Source organism: Somniosus microcephalus, chromosome 12, assembly GCF_052327205.1.
Source record: "Somniosus microcephalus isolate GS21.2 chromosome 12, FLI_Smic_1.0, whole genome shotgun sequence".
In the NCBI taxonomy this organism is placed as follows: Eukaryota; Metazoa; Chordata; class Chondrichthyes; order Squaliformes; family Somniosidae; genus Somniosus; species Somniosus microcephalus.
In genome coordinates, this window is record NC_140998.1 from 69,595,109 (window position 1) to 69,613,744 (window position 18,636).

Below are 18,636 nucleotides of genomic sequence, written 5' to 3' on the forward strand. Positions count from 1 at the left end.
ATGTATATGTCCTCTCCTTGGATTTTACGCTATCCCTAATTTCCCTTGTTAGCCACGGTTGAATCACCTTTTTTGTTTTATTTTTATGCCAAACTGGGATGAACAAATTCTGTAGTTCATCCATGCGGTCTTTGAATGTTTGCCATTGCCTATCCGCCGTCAACCCTTTGAGTGACATTCCCCAATCAATCCTACCCAACTCATGCCTCATACCATCGTAGTTTCCTTTATTTAAATTCGGGACCCTAGTCTCTGAGTCAACTACTTCATTCTCCATCTTAATGAAGAATTCTATCATATTATGATCGCTCTGACCCAAGGGGCCTCGTACAACACGATTGCTAATTAATCCCTTCTCATTACATAATACCCAGTCCAAGATGGCCAGTCTACGGTGGATACAGTTGTCAATACATCATTTTGGTGCTTTTTCTAGTGCTTTTTTTTTCTTAAATGTAATTTCATATTTAAATTTTTAATATACTGCATACAGACTAGGCCTTTAAAATGTTTAAATTCTTCCATCACTTCTACCCTCCTTATCTCCTTATTCTCCTCCAGCCCAACAATCTTGACCATGGACTAAAATTGTAATCTAAATAGTTTGACCATTTGTTGAGTTAGAATGGATCTTTATTGATCATATTTACACTGTAATAGATGGACATAGATTCTGCAGATGGAAAATATCTGATCATGCCCAAATCAATTTTAAATGTGCTTCACTGTAGTGGAGATGGGGTTAGTTGCTGCGGAAGTGTAGCTTAACCACATGCAGACATTTTCAGCCACAAAGGCCTTTCAGTTTGTTTCAAGATGCTATTTTCCTTTTTTTTGCTGAACTTAACTTTAATTTCAAACATCCAGATGCTAAACATACAGTTACTAGATTTTAATAATACGCTCCTAATTTGGAACATTTGAAAGTTACCTAAAGTGCCTGTAGTGCTGTTTTTACCACTTTTTAACAAATTGCAAATTACAACCATTGCACTTTTTGACATGATTTACTTAAAGCTGCAGTAATGTATAAAATATAGTTTAAAAATTCAGCCTCTAGGTCTGTATAAGGAATATATTTTTACTTTTCCTCTGTAGGTGTTTTTAATCTATATTCTCCACTCATTTGATTATATTCTAATAAAAAAGTGTATTTCAAAGTGTTCAGAAACCTTGTGTGTGCTTGGCTGAGGCAACACTTTGGTAATGCAAGTCAAAGAACAAAGTTGTGGTAACAGCAGCGTTCATGAACCACAGCCTCCACCCTTTCTGTTAATCTTGATATTTCCTCCACATTCGCAGTTGCATTTTTTTTTCTAATTCTAAATAGCTTGGGCACTGTTCTTTAATCATTTTAAATCAATTTTAATTGTGAAAGAGTCCTATTTATAAAACAATGTACTGAATGTTCGACTACTATTGTGAAGCTTTAAAAGTTAATTCTAACTATTGTGCAAGAAATTTGTCTTCAACTGCGTGAGAGACTAAAATGATAGCTTTAATTAATTGAGTATTTGAGTCCTGACCAGAAGGTTGTGGGTTTTGAGTTAAGTTCAAGGACAGATTGTCACAGGCCTTTTCTGTGGTTGTTTTTTGATGGGTGTATATGTCAGCATTTTTACATTTGGCACTTTTATGGTTTTAGGTCTCGTGAGAGTGATATCAATGCTTGCTACATTTACTTTGCTGAAACTGGACCTCTTATCCCGACAGCAGAATTGTAGACCAATGAAAACATTGCGGCAGGAGGGGAAAGACGTGGATATTTTTTCTCTCTCTGCTAGTCCAATCCAAAGTTCCAAGGCGCTGCACCGAGGCACGTAAGGAGATATTAGGACAGGGAAAGAGGTAGGTTTTAAGGAGCGTCTTAAACGAGGAGAGAGAGATAGAAAGGCGGAGGGGTTTAGGAAGGGAATTCCAGAGCCTAGGGCCCAGGCAGCTGAAGGCACGACCGCCAGTGGTGGAGTGATTAAAATCGGGGATGCACAAGAGGCCAGAATTGGAGTAGCACGAAAATTTCAGAGGGTTGTAGGGCTGAAGGAGGGACGAGGCCATGAGGGATTTGAAAACAAGGGTGAGAAATTTAAATCGATATTGCTGGACTGGGAGCCAATGTAGGTCAGCAAACAGAGGGGTGATGGGTGAATGGGACTTGGTGCGAGTTAAGATACGGGCAGCAGAGTTTTGGATGAATTCAAGTTTATGTAGGGTTAGGAAGATGGGAGGCTGGTCAGGAGAGCATTGGAATAATCAAATCTAGAGGTAACAAAGGCATGGATGAGGGTTTCAGCAGCAGATGAGCTGAGGCGGGGCAGAGATGGGCGATGTTACGGAGGTGGAAGTAGGTGGTCCTGGCGTTTGAGCAGGTATGTGGACGGGAGCTCATATCAGGATCACATAAGATGCTGAGGTTGTGAACAGTCTAGTTCAGCCTCAGACAGTGATCAGGGAGAGGGATGGAGTCTGTGGCTAGGGAATGGAATTTGTGGCGGGGACTGAAGACATGACTTCAGTCTTCCCAATATTTAGTTGGAGGATATTTCTGCTCATCCAGGACTGGCTGTGAGACAAGCAGTGTGACAAATCAGTGTGAGGTAGAGCTGGGTGTTGTCAGCGTACGTGTGGAACCTGACGTGTTTTTGGATGATGCTGCCGAGGGGCTGTATGTAGATGGGAAATAGGAGGGCGCCAAGGATAGATCCTTGGGGTCTCCGGAAGTAACGGAGCGGGAAGAGAAGCCATTGTAGGTGATTCTCTGGCTACGACTGGATAGATAAGAATGGAATCAGGTGAAGGCAGTCCCACCCAGCTGGACGACGGTGGAGAGGTGTTGGAGGAGAATAGTGTGGTCAACTGTGTCAAAGGCTGCAGACAGGGCGAGAGGAGGAGGGGGGATAGTTTACCATTGTCACAGTCACATTTAATGTCATTTGTCAATTTGATAAGTGCAGTTTCGGTGCTGTGGCGGGACGGAAATCTGATTGGAGGGGTTTAACATGGAGTTGCAGGAAAGATGGGCATGGATTTGGAAGGCAACACATTCAAGGATTTTGGAGAGGAAAGGGAGATTGGAAATGGGGTGGTAGTTTACAAGGACAGAGGGGTCAAAGGGTGTTTTTTTGAGGAGAGAAGTGATGATGGCAGATTTGAAGGTGGTGGAGGGTAGACAGTACCTGAGGAGAGGGAGCCGTTAACAATATCAGCTAACATGGGGGTCAGGAAGGGAAGTTGGTTGGTTAGCAGTTTGATGGGAATAGGGTCAAGGGTAGGTCTCATGGACACGATGAGCTCAGAAGTCTTGAGGCTTTGCGAGGACAGATAGTGAAAGATTAGTTCCACTGGTTGGTTAATTGGAGCATAAATTTAGAATTAGTACTGGAAGGTTAAGCAGGAGGCTTGGGAAATGTTTTCATGCAAAGGGTTATTTGAATAGCCACTTACTGAAGCTGAGTCCATTGTGACATTTAAGAGGGAATTAGAATTGGAGGAAAAATATCGAGTATGGTGAAAGAACAGAACAATAGTATATAGTAGAAAGCTCCAATGTGGAGCTAGCATTGACACAGATATGATCAGTCTGCTGAAAGTTTGTTGATTCTACCTTGATGATAAATAATGCTTACTTTAACTTTAAGCTACTGTAATATACTCCAAGTGCATATGTTGCAATGAATCTAATATGTAAAAAAAGAGGAACAGTCTATCTGGTGTACTGAATAAGCCTGGTCTCAATGAAAACTAGACAAAATGACTGAAGTCCTCTTTAGCCTTAAATATGAGTAGTTACTAATTACTGTATCTGTAAAATAGAATTGTGGTTATGAAACGAGATTGCCATTACCTGCTGTGTTAAGCATTACTCATACATATAGTCTGGATATTGTATATCCACATCTTAAAAAGCTTTATATACATGATGGTCTGAGCGGCACACCTGTTTCTGACCATAATTAATTTAATTCCACAATCACCTACAGGTGGGTGAGATATGAGGAAGCAGACGGATAAACTATCCCAGTCTTTCTCCTGTTCCTGCCAAACTTTGTTAATACAGTAGTGTCAATAGTGTTTTAAACTATTGTTTTTACTGATAAGAAAATCTGATGACTCATTGGGTAAATGTCCCATGTGGTTTGGTAATCTAGGAGGCCCTAGGTTCTGACCCCTGCTCTATACAATATTAAGTTAGCTGAGCTCAGCTGGTGAAGCAGTGAGTGCCGCACCGTTTGCTTGAGTGTACCCAAGCTTGAGTTACTGACTTTGAGTGAAGAAGGCTGGGAGTATAGGTGTATATCTGATGTTGTGTCAAAAGTGTTATGTGAACAATTGACTGGAAACTTAATGAATGTAAATATTTCCCTTGTACTTTATGCCGAAGAGCAGTTTCCATGTTATGGTTATTTGAAGTCAGATAGATGTAGTGAAGTGATAGTAAGAGGTCATTGCTATCAAGAAAAACAATACACTGTATACTGGTAGGAGGAATAAGGAGGCCACTTGTTCTTTGGAAGGTAAGAAACTAAATGGGGCAGAGGAGCAAAGAGATCTATAAATACAGATACATCAATTGCTAAAGGTAGCAACACAAGTTTGATGAGGCTATAGAGTACAAACAAAGTGCAGGAAACTTTAGTTTAACCAGAGGTTAAAAGTCCGGAAAGCTCTATCTACCGGCAAAATTCAGGAGCCGTTTTCTATAGGTTTTTTTACTTCTCGTTGCTTTTTTTTTCCCCAGTCAGGCTCTGCAAGGTCTGTAGCTAAGCAACAGCTTCAGCTAGAGACGCTTGCAGCTGCAGCCGACTGTTTTGAAGCTGTTGCTAAGCAACAGGGTTTGTTGATTCACACGGAGCTGAAAAGCTCTGTATGTTTCAACATTAGGGCTGGATTATATGGCAGTTTTGATCTAACGGCACCAGCTCGGTCCCGTCAGTGCCGGATACCAGAAAGTTTCCTGTACTGGGGTTCATTTCTAGAGGAATAGAATATAGCAGGGAGGTAATGTTAAATTTATATAGAATCTTGATTACGCCACACTTGGAGTATTGTGCACAGTTCTGGTCTGCATACTACAAAAAGGATATTGAATCATTGGAGAAAACGCAGAAAAGATTTCCAGTGATGTTACCAGAATTGAGACTATCAGGAAAGATTGAGCTGGCTGGAGCTCTTTTCTCTGGAAAAGAGAAGACGAAGAGGAGACATGATAGAGGTCTTTAAATTTATGAAGGGGGTTGATAGGATGGACGTGGAGAAACTGTTTCCACTTGTGGGTGAGTCTAGACAAAGGGGCCTAAATATAAGATAACCACTAACAGATCAAGTAAAGAGTTTAGGAGGAATTTCATTCCACAGAGAGTAGTGAGAATGTGGAACTCGCTGCCACATGGAGTGGTTGATGCAGACAGCGTTTACACAGTTAAGGTTAGGCTGCATGCATACACGAGGGAGAAGGGAATAGAAGGAAATGGGCAGGTTGGGAAGAGGTAATTTGAGTGAGTGGAGGCTCATGTGGAGTACAAACTCCAGCATAAACCAGTTGTGCTGAATGACCTGTTTCTGTGCTGTAGATTCTGTGTTACTCTATGTAAATGGTTAGCTCTCTAGTTGTAGATCACACATGAATTTGTTTCCCTGAACACCTTGACTCTTAGCTGGCTTCATGCACACACTGTACAAAAGTGTGGACTTCTGTGCAGAGTAACATTGCGAATGCTGCCATCTTTACATTATCTCTCCATGTTCTCCTTGACCTTTCTACAGTGCTCGACACAGTCAACCACTCCATCCTGCCTGGTGCCTCCTTTCCATTCTTGGCTCTCTTTCCCTTGTCTACACACTGCCTCTACTGTCTTCCGGTTCAGCTTGCCCATGAAGCTTCTGGACATCCTGTCTCCTGGTGTGGTGAGCTGCCCACCAGTGCTTATTGAGTACTCGGCAGTATGTCCGAATTATGCTGATGAGTCCCGAACCTGAAAATGGTTCGAGCCTCCTATGCTAGCTGTAGGTGGCAAGGTTGTTCTGGCAACTTACATAAGAACATAAGAACATAAGAAATAGGAGCAGGCAGGAGTAGGCCAATCGGCCCCTCGAGCCTGCTCCGCCATTCAATAAGATCATGGCTGATCTGATCCTAACCGCCAATCCACTATCACAGAACCATCTCCTGAATCTAACAGAATTAGACACACGAAATAGGAGCAGGATCAGGCTACACGGCCCCTGGGCCCGCTCCGCTACCCACAGGGCCATGACCGATCCGAAACTAGACTCATGTCCAAATTCCTGCGCGCTCCCCGTAACCCTTAATTCCCTTTACTTCTAGGAAACTGTCTATTTCTGTTTTAAATTTATGTAATGATGTAGCTTCTACAGCTTTTTGGGGCAGCATATTCCATGGACCTACCACCCTCTGAGTGAAGTAGTTCCTCCTCATCTCAGTTTTGAAAGAGCAGCCCCTTACTCTAAGACTATGCCCTCTAGTTCTAGTTTCACCCATCATCGAGAACATCTTCCCTGCATCCACCCGATCCAAACCCTTCACAATCTTATATGTTTCAATAAGATCGCCTCTCATTCTTCTGAACTCCAATGAGTAGAGTCCCAATCTACTCAACCTCTCCTCATATGTCCATCCCCTCATCCCCAGGATTAACCGAGTGAACCTTCTTTGTACTGACTCGAGAGCAAGTATGTCCTTTCTTAAGTATGGACACCAAAACTGTACGCAGTATTCCAGTTGGGGTCTCACCAATACCTTGTACAACTGAAGCAATACCTCCCTATTTTTATATTCTATCCCCCTAGCAATGAAAGCCAACATTCCATTTGCCTTCTTAATCACTTGCTGCACCTGCATACTAACCTTTTGAGTTTCGTGCACCAGGACCCCCAGATCCCTTTGTACTTCAGTACTTTCCAGTTTCTTGCCATTAAGATAATAACTTGCTCTACGATTTTTCCTGCCAAAGTGCATAACCTCACACTTTCCAGTATTGTATTCCATCTGCCAAATCTCTGCCCACTTACTTAGCCTGTCGATGTCCTCTTGCAGGTTTTTTATGTCCTCCTCACTCACTACTTTCCCTCCCATCTTAGTATCATCTGCAAACTTTGATATGTTACACTCGGTCCCCTCCTCCAAATCGTTAATATAGATTGTAAAGAGTTGGGGACCCAGCACTGACCCCTGCGGAACACCACTAGTTACTGATTGCCAGTCTGAGAATGAACCATTTATCCCAACTCTCTGCCTTCTGTTAGATAGCCAATCCTCTATCCATGCCAGAATATTACCCCCAATCCCGTGATTTTTTATCTTAAGCAATAATCTTTTGTGTGGCACCTTGTCAAATGCCTTTTGGAAGTCTAAATACACTACGTCCACTGGTTCCCCTTTATCCACCCTATATGTTACTTCCTCAAAGAACTCCAGCAAATTTGTCAAACATGACTTCCCCTTCATAAAACCATGCTGACTTTGTCCTATTAAATTATGATTATCCAAATGTCCTGTTACTGTCTCCTTAATAATGGACTCCAAAATTTTACCTACCACAGATGTTAGGCTAACCGGTGTATAGTTTCCAGCCTTTCGTCTACTGCCCTTTTTAAATAAGGGTGTTACATTAGCAGTTTTCCAGTCTGCCGGGACCTTTGCCGAGTCCAGGGAGTTTTGGAAAATTATTACCAATGCATCCACAATCCCTGCCGCCACTTCCCTCAAGACCCTAGGATGTAAGCCATCAGGTCCAGGTGATTTATCCGCCTTGAGTCCCATTATTTTACCGAGTACCACTTCCTTAGTGATTTTGATCGTGTTTAGCTCCTCCCCCCCTTTAGCCCCCTGTTTGTCCAGTGTTGGGATATTCTTAGTGTCTTCTACTGTAAAGACTGATGTAAAATATTCATTCAGTGTTTTTGCCATCTCCATATTTCCCACCATTAATTTCCCGGTCTCATCCTCTAAGGGACCAACATTTACTTTAGCCACTCTTTCTTTTTATATAACTATAAAAACTCTTACTATCTGTTTTTATATTTTTTGCTAATTTACTTTCATAATCTATCTTCCCTTTCTTAATCAATCTTTTTGTTATTTTTTGCTGTCTTTTAAATTTTTCCCAATCCTCTATCCTCCCACTAGATTTGGCTACCTTATATGCCCTTGTTTTTAGTCGAATACTATCCTTAATTTCTTTACTTAGCCATGGATGGCTGTCTTTTCTTTTACACCCTTTTCTTCTCAGTGGAATATATTTTTTTTGGAAGTTGTAAAATAACTCCTTAAATGTACACCACTGATCATGTATCATCTTACCCTTTAATCTATTTTCCCAATCCAATCTACTCAATTCCGCTCTCATACCTTCATAGTCTCCTTTATTCAAGCTTAGCACGCTTGTTTGAGATCCAACCTTCTCACCCTCTAATTGAATGTGGAATTGAATGTGAACTTCACACCCATTTTGGCTGGAAATTGTAAATCACCTTCATTATCTACCTTTGTATAAAGAAAAATGAATTGGAGACTGAAAGCCAACCAATTTGGAAAGGAAAAATTGAATGAAAGGCGGGGTGAAAAAGTCTATCCCCTTTTCTTGCGTAATAAACTAGGCAGTGCTTTGCTGAGCTCTACCCTGTGAGTTTCATTTACAACACAGATGGCAATTTACCATTTTGCTGCATATGTTCAGCTCTTTCTCATAACTGACCCCAGTACTCCTCCCAACCATGTGTTCACTTTCTTTCCTTTTCAGCTTTAAAACAAAATGGCTTAAACATAATCTTAATCCCTTTTTAAAAAGATAAATAAATAAATAATGACAACACCCTTCAATGGGGGATTCCCCAAAATAAATGGGTTACTTAACTATACAACAACACTGAGAATGCTGGTCCAGTTGAAACAAGTATACAGGTTGACTATCCCTTATCCAAAAACCTTGGGACCAGCTGTGTTTCGGTTTTCGGAAATTTTTGGATTTCAGAAGGTATTATTTCAGACTGGGAAACTCTGAACATTAAATTAATTTGGTAATTAGTATTTGTATTTAATATAAATTTTAAAAGTTCAGGCTACCTCTTGCGACTGTTCCGTGTCTCATTCCCCTTCCTGCTTCTCTGTGCTGCCGCTCACAGTCTGTTTACAGCTCCCCCTGCTCCGTGTCTCATTCCCCTTCCTGCTTCTCTGCGCTGCCGCTCCCAGTCTGTTTACAGCTCCCCTGGCTCCGTATCTGAATTCCTTGACTTAGCGGGGGTCTGGGGCTCGACTGCCGCTGCCAGTTGTGGGAAAGCCGGATATCGGCTGACTCCTACGCTAAGCTGGCCCGCAAATCAGGTCAGAAAAGCATCGGCCGTGTCGGGTCATGTTTGGCGCCACTCGGGTTATGTCGTGCGCACGACTTATGCTCCACAAAAAAAACTTTCGGTTTTCAGAGGTTTTCGGTTTTCAGAAGTGCGGATAAAGGATAGTCTACCTGTAGTATGAAATCCAATAATGTAATTGCGTCACCTAGATATTCTACAATGCAGTTCCTGTTTTATGTTGCCAGAGTTTTCAATGCTGTGGTTGCCTTGAGGGGAAATTAAAAATGGGGCGAGATGCTGCTGTTTAAGTTGTGTGGGTGCTCCCCATACAAAATAGTTTGATGCACAGCATCGGTTAAAAAAAATTGATAGTTGATGGGTTTCTGGTGTTTCTAATGAAAACTGTTACAGTGTAATTGCATTTACCACGTCATAGTCATAACTGAGATGCATCCTTTATGGAATGGATATACTTTTAAACACTAACCATAGTTATGTCATTTAAAATGAAGGTTGGCATTCTGGACCAAGCAAGGTCTTAATCACCGACTAGATTTTCAGCTGTGTTCTTATAAAATCCCTCTAGCCTTTTCGTATAAAATCTATTGTTTCATGCCTCAGACTAGACTTCCTAATTGGGAATTGACTTGTCCCAATTTTACATGCAGGGTGGCTGTATTGTTGGGTCTTGACTAGTGCACATGCACTGTACAGTATCTGGTAAATGCACACGGTTGTTCCCCGTAACAAGAGGGAAAAGATGTTTCCCAGTTTCCCCCAAACACAATACATGTGTTCAACAGGTATTGCACATAAGTTAGCCTTTGCATATTTCAAATGTTTGTTTCTGGGAAGAATGTTTCACTGAATTGTTGCATTAAATATATAACGTGTTGCTACTAAAAATCAAAGGGGAAGGGAAACTAGCATCTATATATATAAATCGGTACTTCTGTCATTCTGTCTTTCTATCTGTCTATCTGTCTGTCTGTCTATCTGTCTATCTGTCTGTCATCGCGTGTCCGTTGCGGGTATGCACTCGAAAGTTACAGGGCGTACCTATGCGCGCGTTACCTCCAAAGAAAGCTTACGCTTCCGAGACGGTTTTAAGCGTATTTACGTTTCGGCCGGGCTAAAATTGCGCCCGTGGTATCCCAAAAACCTTCAACATTCCGCTCATTAGCATCTCATTATCCGCTCATTAGCGACAGAGTGACCTCGAGCTCGACCAATCGTACGCCGGGTTGCTGGCGTGTGCCGCCGGGCCAATCGGTGCGCGTGTGGCCGGGCTTTATCGTTCTGAATCGAGGTGAGTCGCCGCCATCTTGATTCCAAACTTTTCCTTTCTTTTTCCCGCTTTCTGCGTCTTAAAAAAAAAACGTTGCTTTTAAAACACATACTGTTTTTAAAAAAAATGATTTAGAAAGTAATTAACTTATCTAATCTCATTAATTTTCCTACCTTTCCCCGTTTCTCCAGGTAGGCCTAGAAGCCTCGGCGTCTCCTCCGCACCCACGCCCGAGCTAGGCACCTCCCGGCCCCACTCGAAGGCTGGAGGGCCGAGCCTCAGCCCAGCGCCGCTAGGGTGCGCGCGCAGCAGGAGCTGAGACGTCTCTCTCTGCCGGGGCTTGCTGAGCGTCCAGCGTTACCCTGGCAACGGGCGCAATCGGCGGTCTTCACCTCGGGGGGAGGGGGGGGGCGGCCGCGACCCTCGGGGGGGGGGGCCGCGACCCTCGGGGGGGGGGGGGGCGCGCGCGCAGCAGGAGCAGCTGAGACGCGGCGTCTCTCTCTCTGGCTTGGTCAGCGTCACGGTTGCCCTGGCAACCGGGCCCGCCGGCCGAGAGAGACGCCGCGTCTCAGCTCCTGCTGCGCGCGCAATCGCCGGTCTTCACCTCCGGGGGGGGGGGGGCGCGACCCTTGGGGGGGGGGGGGGAGCGCCCGCCGCCCTCCCTCCCCTCCGCCCTCCATCCCCCCTCCCCTCCCCGCCCCTCCCTCCCCCCCCCCTCCCCCTCCCCCCCCACCCTCCCTTCCCCTCCCTCCCCTCCCCCCCGCCCTCCCTTCCCTCCCCTGCCCTCCCTTCCCCCCCTCCCTCCCTTCCCCCCCTCCCTCCCTTCCCCTCCCCTGCCCTCCCTTCCCCCCTCCCTCCCTTCCTTCCCCCCTCCCCTCCCCCCGCCCTCCCTTCCCCGCCCTCCCCCCTTCCCCCCCCTCCCCCCTTCCCCGCCCTCCCCCTCCCTCCCCTCCCCTCCCTCCCCTCCCCTCCCCTCCCCTCCCTCTCCTCCCCTCCCTCTCTTCCCCCCACCCCTCTCCTCCCTCTCTTCCCCCCAGTCGCTCTCTCTCTCTCTCTTCCAACAACAACATGCCCTCGAAAAAGCCTCGGCACTGCCGGGCACTTCAGCTAGTAGGTAATACACCAGACCTTTTGAGGAGAGGGGAGTTAGCCAGTTTGAACTGTTTTACGGTGCCATGGATCGGAAACTAACCCCTGACAGGGATCTTCATGCTGGTATGAATTCAAATTGTATAATTTGCCAGAGTTTCAACATTCTTATTTGAACCACAATGTAATCCATGATGGAACTGAGTCCGCTACTAGCCTGGTAGTGTAAGTGGAGGATAACAGACGGCTGGGGTGGGTGGGTTTCCAGTGCCAAAAGCAGAATCGAGGCAAGTGATTGGAGTACCTGGTATTGCTTGTTCAGACACTGATAATATGATATACATAAATACTTTAAGGTCTTCAAAATTAAGTTTTTAGAGGAAAAGCAACTTGAGTAAAACTGACAATTTGAAATACTGTATTTCAGTGCTAGCTGTGACCGATTTCTATTATTTTATTGGTAGAATATTTAAATGGAAAATATTTTAGTAATAGATGGTTTGATTGTTTGAAACAGAGAGAAATGGTGGCCCACAAATCCAATTTTTAAGGAGGAAATTTTGCCTGTAAGTGGGAGTTGGCCTTCAAAGAACTGTTCCACTTTCTCTATTGGTGTTTCTAAAGCTAACAACAACTTGCATTTATATAGTATCTTTCATAGAATCATAGACATTTACAGTACAGAAGGGGGCCATTTGGCCCATCTTGTCCGTGCCGACCGACAAAGAGCTATCCACCCTAATCCCACTTTCCAGCACTTGGTCCGTAGCCTTGTAGGTTATGGCAAGTGCATATCCAAGTACTTCTTAAATGTGATGAGGGTTTCTGCCTCTACCACCCTTTCAGGCAATGAGTTCCAGACCCCCACCACCCTCTGGGTGAAAAAATGTCTCCTCAAATCCCCTCTAAACCTCCTACCAATTACTTTAAATCTATGCCCCCCTGTTATTGACCCTTCTGCTCAGGGAAATAGGTCCTTCCTATTCACTCTATCTAGACCCCTCATAATTTTATACATCTCAATTAGGTCTCCCCTCAGCCTCCTCTGTTCCAAAGAAAACAACCCCAGCCTATCCAATTTTTCCTCATAGCTAAAATTCCCCAGCTCAGGCAACATCCTCGTAAATTTCCTCTGCACCCTCTCTAGTGCAATCACATCCTTCCTGTAATGTGGTGACCAGAACTGCACGCAGTGTTCTAGCTGTGGCCTAACTAGTGTTTTATACAGTTCAAGCATAACCTCCCTGCTCTTATATTCTATGCCTCGGCTAATAAAGGCAAGTATCCCGTATGCCTTCTTAACCACCTTATCTACCTGTCCTGATACCTTCAGGGATCTGTGGACATGCACTCCAAGGTCCATCTGATCCTCTGCACTTCTGTGTCCTACCATTTATTGTGTATTCCCTTGCCTTGTTAGCCCTTCCTAAATGCATTACCTCACACTTCTCCAGATTGAATTCTATTTGCCACTGTTCTGCCCACCTGACCAGTCCATTGATATCTTCCTGCAGTCTATAGCTTTCTTCTTCATTATCAACCACACGGCAAATTTTTGTATCATCTGCAAACTTCTTAATCATACTTCCTACATTCAAGTCCAAATCATTGATGTATACCACAAAAAGCAAAGGACCCAGTACAGAGTCCTGCGGAACCCCACTGGAAACCGCCTTCCAGTCACACAAACACCCTTCGACCATTACCCTTTGTTTCCTGCCTCTGAGCCAATTTTGGATCCAACTTGCCACTTTGCCTTGGATCCCATGGGTTTTTCCTTTCATGACCAGTCTGCCATGCGGGACCTTATCAAAAGCCTTGCTAAAATCCATATAGACTACATCAAACGCACTACCCTCATTGACCCTCCTTGTTACCTCCTCAAAAAATTCAGTCAAGTTAGTCAAACACAACCTTCCCTTAACTAATCCATGCTGACTGTCCCTGATTAATCCGTGTCTTTCTAGATTTATCCTGTCCCTCAGAATTTTTTCCAGTAATTTTCCCACCACCGAGGTTAGGCTGACTGGCCTGTAATTACTCGGTCCATCCCTTTCTCCCTTTTTGAACAACGGTACCACATTAGCAGCCCTCCAGTCCTCTGGCACCACACCTGTAGCCAGAGAGGATTGGAAAATGATGGTCAGAGCCTCTGCTATTTCCTCTCTTACTTCTCTTAACAGTCTGGGATGCATTTCATCCGGGCCTGGGGATTTATCCACTTTGAAAGATGCTAAACCGCTTAATACTTCCTCTCTCACTATGTTTATGTTTATTTCATCTAATATTTCACACTCCTCCTCCCTGATTGCAATGTCTGTATTGTCCCTCTCTTTTGTGAAAACAGACGCAAAGTATTCATTAAGAACCATACCCATGTCTTCCGCCTCCACACACAGGTTACCTTTATGGTCCCTAATAGGCCCTACTCTTACTTTAGTTATCTTTAATGTAGAAAAACATCACATGATGCTTCACAAAGGCATAATCAGACAAAAATGGATGCTGTCATAGAAGATATTAGGAGTGGTGACCAAAAAACTTAGTCAAGGGTGGGTTTTAAGGAGGGTCTTAAAGGAGAAGAAATAGGTGGAAAGGTGGAAGGGTTTATGGAGGGATCTCCAAAGCATAGGACCTAGATGGCTGAAGGCACGGCCGTCAGTGGGTGAAGAAAGGCCAGAGTGAAAGGAACAAAGAGTTTGGGGGGGTGGGGGGAGGGATGGAGGATGGGTGTCTAGGACTGGTAAAGTTTACTCAGATAGGGAGGGGCGAGGCCATGAAGGAATTTATACACGAGAATAAGAATTTTAAATTGGAAATGTTGGGGGACCAGGAGCCAATGTAGGTCAGCAAGGACAGGATTAGAGGTGAACAGGAGTGTGGAGGATTGGAGGCTAATTAGGAGAACATTGGAATAGTTGAGTCTGGAGGTGACCAAATCATGGATGAGTGATTCACTGATAGGTGAGCTGAGAAGGAGGCAGGCGATATTATAGAGGTGGAAGTAGATGGTCTTAGTGATGGAGAGTATATGGGATCGGCAGCTCCACTCAGGCTCAAATAGAACACTTGAGATTGCGAGCAGTCTGTTTCAGCCCAAGACAGTGGCCGGGTAGGGGGATGGAATCGGAGGTGGGGATATGGAGTTTGTTGTGGGGTACAGAGATGGTGGCTTTAGTCTTTCAATGATAAAAATCTCAGCCCATCCATGACTAGATATTGGACAAGCAATCTGACAACACAGAGGCAGTGGAGGGGTTGAGAGAGGTAAATCTAGGTGTTGTCAGCATACATGTGGAAGCTGAACCCGTGCCTGTGGGTGATGTTGCCAAGGGGCAGTGTACAGATGAGAAAGATGGGGTCAAGGATAGATTCTTGGGTGGATTGCAGAGGTGGGAAGAGAAGTAATTGCTGGAGAGGCTCTGTCTACACTTGTACAGGTATGAGTGAACCAAGGAAGGGCTGAACAACGAAGGAGAGACCAGTAGAGGCAGCTGAACAGATGGTCTCAATCGTAATGACAAAGAAGCCCATGAGCTCCTTGCACTTGTGAAAGTGGAGAGTGATGGGGAGAGGGGTTTAAAGCGACAGTTAGTAATGGAGAAAAGAAGCTGGGGGTTATCTTTGTCCTGCAGGTTGATTCTGGAGTAATGGGTAGTTTTGGTTGAGAAGCATGAGGTCGGATAGTGCTTGATGTGGTCCAGCTAGATATGGTGATGGATGGCTACACCATTTGTGCACCAGATACCTTTAAATATGCACCTCTTAGACTTGAGGGAAGAAAGATGGGGCTATACCAGGGGGAGCAACCAGGATGGGAGAGAGTAAAGGGTTTGCTGGAGGCAACCAAAGATAGATGTGGGTGGTGAGGGATACAGGGAGGTGGTCTGAGATGGCCCTATCTGTGATGGAGATAGAAAGCTAATATCCAATAAGATACAGATGATTCATTTTTTAAGAAAATACAGTATACTTTATCTCCTCCTCTTGATCTGCTATTTTCAATAATCATAACCAACAGGTGGTGGAACAAGAAAGCTTAATGGGTTTCAAGAAGGAGCTGTACAAGTTCTTACCAACAAATGGGATTCAGGGTTGTTCGAAATGTACCAAGGGATCTTCAACAACAACTTGTATTTATATAGCACCTTTAACGTAGTAAAACGTCCCAAGGCGCTGCATAGGAGTATTTTAAGACAAAAAATTTGACACCGATCTACATAAGGATAAATTAGGTCAAGTGACCAAAAGCTTGGTCAGAGTTAGGTTTTAAGGAGCGTCTTAAAGGAGGGAAGAGAGGTAGCGAGGCAGACAGGTTTAGGCAGGGAATTCCAGAGCTTAGGGCCTAGGCAACAGAAGGCACGGCCACCAATGGTTGAGCGATTTATAATTGGGCAGAATTAGAGGAGTGCAGATATCGCTGGGGGTTGTGGGGCTGAAGGAGATTACAGAGATAGGAAGGGGCGAGGCCATGGAGGGATTTGAAAACAAGGATGAGAATTTTGAAATCGAGGCGCTGCTTAACCGGGTGCCAATGTAGGTCACCGAGTACAGGGATGATGGGCGAACGGGACTTGGTGTGAGTTAGGACACGGGCAGCTGAGTTTTGGATGACCTCAAGTTTGCGTAGGGTGGAGCGTGGGAGACCAACCAGGAGTGGGTTGGAATAGTCAAGTCTCGAGGTAACAAAGGCATGGATGAGGGTTTCAGCAGCGGATGATGTGAGGCAAGGGCGGAGACGGGCGATGTTACGGAGGTGGAAGTAGGCGGTCTTTGTTATGCTGCGGATGTGTGGTTGGAAGTTCATTTCCGGGTCAGATATGACACCAAGGTTGCGAACAGTGTGGTTCAGCCTCAGACAGATGTTAGGGAGAGGGATGGAGTCACTGGCTAGGGAACAGAATTTGTGGCGGGGACCGAAAACAAAGGCTTTGGTTTTCCCAATATTTAATTGGAGAAAATTTTTGCTCACCCAGAACTGTATGCCGGACAAGCAGTTACTTCGGGTAAGTAGGCTAGATGGACCGACGGTTGTCTTCTGCCTGACACTGTTAATATGTTACTATGTACAGCTGCAATCACTGGTCTTGGTCAGCAACAACCTGATAGTGTTTCCCTGACAATGTTATTTACAGAGACACAATAGGCCTACTATTCCATCTGCTAGTGTATCTGGCCTAGGGTGTCCTCTAAGCACCATAAGACAAGTCGGTTTATCAATACTACATTTTATAAACAAAGTACTTGCACATTCTAAATGGCATCAAAGCACAAATAGAAATGTTGCTTAAATCATGCTTTCAATTCCCCCTATTTGGGACACTATCATTAGCAACTCTAATCTTAGACTTGTATCACCCAGCACTGCACATTGAAAGATATTAACAAGTAAATATTTATTGTAAACCATTAAATGGCTCCCTTTGATCTGTTTTAGTAATGTGCAACAAACTACTCTGTCCCAATAAAAGGTACAGATCTCATAATGTTCACATGTGTTCTTAGAAATTGGTTTACAATGGTTCTACCAAAGTAGATAGAATATTGTGACTTGATTACCCAACTTCAAAAAGAAATGAAATTGATTACCAAAACTTAAAAAAAGAGATTTAATTCTAAACCTAAGTAGTACAGCAGTTGACAAACATTATAAAAAAGCATGCACTCGACATTAAAGATTAAAATGTTGGAAGCTGTGACCTAATGTTTCAGTGCTTACAGTCTCAGCACATAATTATGTCATTTAAAAATTAGAGCTCCGCAGCTCTGAATAGTACCATTTGCCTTTTATTCTACTCAACTCACTTCATTAGTCACTTTGATTCACTGATTCAATATTGTGTTTAGCTTGAAAACCTTAACCAGTCTGGCAATATGTTGGAACGGAAATCGATTGTTCATTTTAATACAAGATGACCAATGTGAGAGTTCTTTGTAGTTGAGTTTGGATTTGAGAAGTTGGGTTGAACATCCCAGTTCCCATTTCCGCCCTCCCGTCAGTTGGATTGTTATGAGGACATCCTTTCTGACCAGCTAGGGTAATTGATTGTGCTTTCAGAGTACTGAATATAGTATGACACATCCAACAATTCAGTGTCCAAACCTACTTATGCCTCTTTTCTTTGTAACTGGCTACAAGCAGTAGGAAAATGTACTTGTGAGTATACAAGTACAGGACTTAATATCAAAATATTTAATTAGGATGTGTTTTATTATACTCTGGGCTCCAAGAATTCAACGGCACACAAAGGCAAATTTCTGTGCCAACATCAGCCGAATTCTACAGCAAAACGGTCCAAGGTTTGGGGACATCTCAATCTCAAAAGAATAAATATGTATAATACAGTGCTAAACTGGCAGTTTAGTTTCAAAAAATTGTGCAATCAGCGCCAATGTAGCTGCTACTTAAAGCCTAGCTATATCTTACCTGGCTTTTCTTCTAGCCTAGGGAGACAACAAGGGTTAAGTTACCTGTGGTACCAATAAAAACTGAAAATACACAATAGTTCATCAGCATCTGAAAAGACAGGATAAGGTTTCAGGTGTAGACACTTTGTACGTTCCTTCATTTCAGTTGTTTATATGTGTATAATTGTCCTGGTATTCTAATTACAAATTGTGTTACATGATATTAGTCTTCTAATTCCCAATGATTTTCATCACGCATTTCATACTTTTCACGCTTGCCAGCTAAACTGGACTCCAATCTTCTACAACGACAATTGAATAAAGAGTTGACATCAGTGGGGTTCTGTAATCCCCATGCACATTCATGTTTCAGGTGAATTGTGCAAGGCATGAAATGCATGGGGTATTAAGGAGTTTCCAATCAATAGAGATTAGAAGATTTGTGTCATCTTGTATCATTCAGAACCAGTACACCAGGTACTGTATTGGTTCAAATACACTTACAATGGGGAAACTGGGGGAGGAAAGCAAGAGAAAAAAGAAAC

The 18,636-nt window shown here is 43.7% G+C and overlaps 1 protein-coding gene across 17 annotated transcripts in view; it reads left to right on the forward strand.

Moving 5' to 3' along the window:
• mark3a (MAP/microtubule affinity-regulating kinase 3a) overlaps window positions 1-18,636 on the forward strand; it is a 223,778-nt gene that overhangs the window by 117,633 nt on the left and 87,509 nt on the right. Inside the window, exon 1 of one of the 17 annotated variants that reach the window (XM_086003050.1) lies at window positions 1,662-1,848. The exons of the other annotated variants lie outside the window; for them this stretch is intronic. The gene's annotated coding sequence lies outside the window, so the exon portion shown is untranslated. Of the gene's footprint in view, window positions 1-1,661; window positions 1,849-18,636 lie in introns of those variants that run through there. 17 annotated transcript variants of the gene reach the window in all.